Here is a 5,798-nt window from a genome sequence, read left to right as displayed (position 1 = left end):
ACGGAGAGTGCAGGCGTCCCGCGTGGTGCGGAGCCACGCCCTCCCCCGCCCGGGCGGGGCGCAGCAGACGTCAGGCCCGCGCCTCGCTCCTCCGAGACCTGGCCGGTGCCCGGGGTGGCGCCCCTGCCCCCGGGTCCCCCGGCGGCCCCGGGCCTGCTCCTGCGGCCGGCCGAGCGCTACCAGCGCACGCCCAAGTGCGCCCGCTGCAGGAACCACGGGGTCGTGTCGGCGCTCAAGGGCCACAAGCGCTACTGCCGCTGGCGCGACTGCGTGTGCGCCAAGTGCACGCTGATCGCCGAGCGGCAGCGCGTCATGGCCGCCCAGGTCGCCCTGCGCCGCCAGCAGGCCCAGGAGGAGAACGAGGCGCGGGAGCTGGGCCTGCTCTACGGGTGTCACGAGGGCCTGCTCGCCATGCACCGGGCCGGCTTCACCTTCTCCGCCGCCATGGCGCACCTGCTGGGCAGGCAGAGGCCCCCCGCCGGATCGGAGGCCAACAGCCAGCAGCAGGCAGACTCCAACAACCCAGGTAAGAGCTTTCTCCCTTTACCAGCGAGACAAAAAGAATATAAGAGCACGTTGTTGCAAAAAATTACGGATAAAGTACAATAAGACCTGTAAAGTTGATTTCCCTTGCGAGTTGAGGACACGTCTAACGTGACAGCTTTTGTCTGGAAAAGAATTAGTTCTATATCATATGCGTCAACCTCTATAAGTTGACACACGGTATACGACGACCACTAAATTACTACGCAGCAAGTGGCCAACTTGCACAGGTTTCGCTGTACTGGCATCCATGTTGGCAGGACTTTTACTGTAAAATTAAACTGCAGTTTAAATTTTATGGTAAAAAACCCCAAAATACTATGTTAGATTACGTTGATTGAGCGTAACAAGACACACGTGATGGAGTTCGAACCGGTCTTCTCATCGTTTGCAGGACGGCTCACTAACTCCTAAACTGAATGGGATGAGAGGAAAAGGCGAATTATGTGCTTTACACCGTAAAGTATGCCCAAAACCAAGGTGGGCCTGTTCTCAATTTGATCGTTGTCCGCCCCCCCCCTCCACTAGCGCAGCAGGAAATACCTTCTGGATTGTTTTTTTTTTAAATTAAAAATACCTTCTGAAGGGGGTTTTTTGATAAAAAAATTTTCTGAAGGTTTTTTTTTTTCTTTTTTTGATCCAAACAGCCCTTTTCCATAAGCATAAACTATTGTATTACAATTTTCATTTATGTTAATGCTTCTGGGGGGTGTTTTCATTTCCCCCTCCCCCCTCCTCTTCGCTGCTCCACTACCCACCTTAAAATTTATACTATTCCGGTTCCGAGCTTGATCCCTAGTTTCCAATTTGGATAACATGGCCCTCCCGTCGGCCTTAAAAGCAATCGTTTACATTTTCCGTTATAATTTGCTATGAAATTTTCTCCGTGCTGTAAATGCTAAATTTTCCTGTAATATTTAGCCCTTAACATTTTTCTTTAATTTTTCAACAGTGTATCTGTGTTGAAGCATTGTCGCTAACAGCGTTTATTCAAATATTCCATACACGCACCGTGAAATCCAAAATATGACTGAACTTCCGTGCTTCGTGATCAGGGGCGTGCATGGTAGGCGGGAAGGAGAAGGGACACCGGATGGCCCGACCCAAACCTAAAGGGAGCCCAAGATTTTAAAATTACGAGTGAAATACATGTAGGGATGTATGAAAATCAATAGGGAGGGAACCCGTAAAAGTCATTTGTGACAGGCCCTAAACTGTTTGTGCACGCTCCTAGTCGCGATTACCAACCTTACAAGACATTTCTAAAAATAAAACCTTTTTACTAAACGGTGTGCAAAAAGAACACACCGCTATAACACCTTACGAACAGCATACGTAACAGTATAAATGGCAGCTAACCAGGTTTTAATTTTTCACAAAAGATACTAGCAAGTCCTGTAGTCTTCGGTATCTATTTTCATACATAAATAGTCTGATAAATGGACAGTAAATGATTCATAAATGTGAAAATTTTCATAAAATGTAAAAGAAGAACAGGAGATGAGCTCAAATGCAAATTAAGTCCATAGCCAGATCATCCTGACAGTGGACATGGGGCACATTTCTATTTTAGGGCCCCCCTAGGGCCCGACTAAGATTTTTTAAGACACTGGGCACGAAATTCATTTTGTGCCACCCCCCCCCTCTTCCCGCCTTTTTTATATGTTGAAGCAATAAAATATTTCGAGCAATAAAATATTAATATTGTGTTTTTTACACAACCATACTAAATTTGGTGGTACCACAATGTAATACATACATTTAAAAAGTAGAAGAGATATAAATAGTAGTATACGATAAATATATATAAAATGTGGTTAAACTTTGCCCGTTGCAGTAAACCATAAATACCAAAATTATCTATGATATAACTTTTAATAGTAAATACAGACTAAATTTGGAGTGGTTTTCTAATTTGCAAAGATTTTTTAAGGGGAATTTTTATCAACAAACAGATTTTTTCCCTTGTTTTGGAATTTGCAAAACTATCAATGATATCATTGTACTCTAGATTCTGAGTGAAATCATTATTTATTTTTAATTAGCATGATAAATTAAGGGGTTTTTGGGCCCCCTGAAATCTAAAAGGAGGGGCCTCTGCCCCACATGCCCCTGCGGTAATTAGGCTCTGATTAAGTCTGCAGCTAACTGAGCAACAACTCCACATTTCCACGTTACATATATTAGGGGTAGGGTGGCCCAAAGAGGGTAGGCATTCGTATGCCGGCCATGGCCTGCAATCGGGGATGAATGGGTATGTCGTGTTTACCCGAACACCCCCGAGTTTCAACCAGTCCCAGCGCAGCAGCGGTAAAGAGGCATGGCGTAGCCAGGCTTAAAATTAAAAAAATGATACATTTCTAAAGAAAACTGAAGGTTTGTAACTTGTGATTAGTCGAAGACCAGTTTTTCTTTTTTTTTTTTGATTGTCTATAATATTACGTTATTCTGACACCATCCACCTATAAACTACGATGGTCATTCTGTTTGTAAAAACATGCTTTCGAACAAAGCGGGTAGGGCAAAGCAGGTGTGCTTGCTTTCTTTATATTGTTTGGCAAATATACTGACTTAGATTCTTAGATTTTCTTTTTAAATACGATAAGTATAATTAATTTTTTTTATGGTGGCAATTAGGTAGTCTATTGATTTAATCAATTATTTCCTTATGTTTTATAAACAAATGTGCTGACTTATACTTTTCCGATTTAAATTGAAAATCTAGCTTTTTTTTACTTCCTTTTACAAAAAAGGAAGAATTGTATTCGCGAAAAAAATTTTCACTCAAAAATCCACCTTAATTTCCATTTTGCTCACCCCCGAATGAATGTTGAGTTTTTTTTTCCCCGATCCGACCACACGTGCATATATACCTAAGAACGTATAGACGCTCGAAATACCCATTTTGACGATTCCCGAGTTAAATACAACGAGTTTTCTCGTGACGTCTGTATGGACGTATGTAGGGGAAGGTTGCCGTCAACGAACTGATTCCATGACTAGACCGCGAAGATATTTCCCGTACCAGAATTTGTGCAGACGCGTAATCAGTTTTAGTACCTTCCTTTGTCTGAAAACAATCTACTGCAGAATCGTCAAGTAGCTAGAATTATTTAATCATATTGTTAATCGGTCAGAAAAGATTTCTACTATTGTCTTACTAATAATAATAGAGATTTTCAATTAGTTATAACATGCTTTGAATATCACTGATCAATTAAACGTGAACATTGACTTAAAAGAGTGCCTTTTCAAGTACAATTCCCATACTTCATGTTTCATCATGATTCGACACAGCAGTAACACCAATAAGAATATCGAAAATGACTCAGTTGCTATCAATGGACCACTAGGTGTTTCCACGAATGGACCATCTGACAAAGTGGTTCTTTCATAGAAAATCTCAAACGTTGTTGTAACTTCAAATCAATTACCTTTGAAAATTGCTCAATTGTTTTAAAATAAATATGACAATGAAAAAAATAATCTCAGTAATTCATGAAAATTCTTATACTTTATTATAATTTCAAAACATTTTTTTTTTTAAATAAAATTGATTAGATCATAACAATACAGTTTCAAATACTTTTGCTGTTCCAAAAAAAAAAATAAATAAATAAAATAAATAAATAAATAAAATAAATAAATAAATAAATAAATAAATAAAATCCAAAGTTAATAAAATATGGCCAGTGGACAAGTAAGAGTATGTAACGTGCTACTGTAGCTTATAAAAATGGTGGTATGGGCCTTAGCGAAGTCTGCCTACAATATAGAGTCCTGAAAACAACTTTAAACAGTCGCATGGAAAATAAAACCGGTTTGTTATTACCTTAGGCACTTATTAAAACTTTAGGAAATAAGCCCTCTGAAATAGGAATATGATTAGTGAATCATATTTTGAAATAGAGCAGAAGTCTTTGGAATTACTTCCGAAAAATTGGGGGAATTGACCTTTCAAGAGAAAGAGAAAAATTAACATGTCCCACAGATTTAATTAAGACAAAAAGTCTGTTAGTACTGTATTCTTTGGTAGTTTGAGACTTAAGTTTCTGGTTTCAGTAATAAAATGGTCAAAAATGTTCTTTGACATTTTCGAGAGAAGTTCAATCTTGTTTCGAACAAAAATTTTAAAAATGGATTTAACAAAATTCTTAACAGTTCAAAAGAGGTAGAAAAGATATTAGAATAGAACAGTGTTGCACAGGTTGGGAAAATATCAAGTGGTGAACCTGATGTGAGGATAACAGTTGTGTGTTGTTTGAGTGCTGGTTTTTTTTTTTTATGTTCCTCTTATCCAAAAAATAAATAAAAAATAAATCTATTTTTCTATCACTTATTGTTATTTGTAGTGTTTATTGATCACCTGTTATAAATATTTGTAAGTTACGGATTGATTTTTTAATTTGAGAATGTGGTCCATCGATGGAAACTTGATGGTCCATCCATAGCAACCGGTAGCCATGAATGGACCACATGCAAAAATATTTATTTTTAATTTTCATTCTTTATTGTGTATATTTATCATGGAAGTGAATATTATTTTTAAAAGAGAAATATACTGAGAAATTGTTCCTATAATTAACGTGAAATTAGAGTTGGATTTCTTTTCTAAAAAAATCAAAAACTGTTATGTGGTTCATTGACGGCAACCGTCCCCTATGTCTGTATCCGTATGTGCTGTACACTTTCAAAAAATATTTAAATAATGTTATTAGCTATATTTGTCGTACTCCCAATACAGCAGCCAGAATTACCTCCTACAGGAAGTTTTTTTGGTCAAAATAGACCTCACATGTTTACAGACTACTGTATTAGGATTGGCAAAGACGTTAAAACCAAGGCCTCTGAGGGAGGGAGGATTTTTACCACAAAAGCTCTCCCTTCTCTCTCTGCGCCACTAATCAAACTTGGGGACAAGCCATTAATAGGCGATTATGTGTAATAAGAAAAAGTAAATACAAAAATTACTTCTGGATATCAACGAGAAAATTTACTCCTACTCCATTAAGGATACATTTAATGTGCACTTATAACATATTTCCGAATTTTTATCAAAAGACATTTTTGCAGTTTGGAGTCACCCCGGCGAAATCTCTTTTCTTTTTCTCTCTACATTTTTTTTCTTTTTGAATAGCTTGGTTCTGTACATCAACTGAGAGTTTTCATGAAGAGAGCAAAACATCTGTGTCTCGTTTCATTTCAATTGTTAATTATCTAATAAAGATCAGTTAAAGTGCGTTTTCCATTTGATC

Source organism: Uloborus diversus, chromosome 4 (assembly GCF_026930045.1).
Source record: "Uloborus diversus isolate 005 chromosome 4, Udiv.v.3.1, whole genome shotgun sequence".
In the NCBI taxonomy this organism is placed as follows: Eukaryota; Metazoa; Arthropoda; class Arachnida; order Araneae; family Uloboridae; genus Uloborus; species Uloborus diversus.
This window is presented reverse-complemented; position numbering follows the sequence as displayed.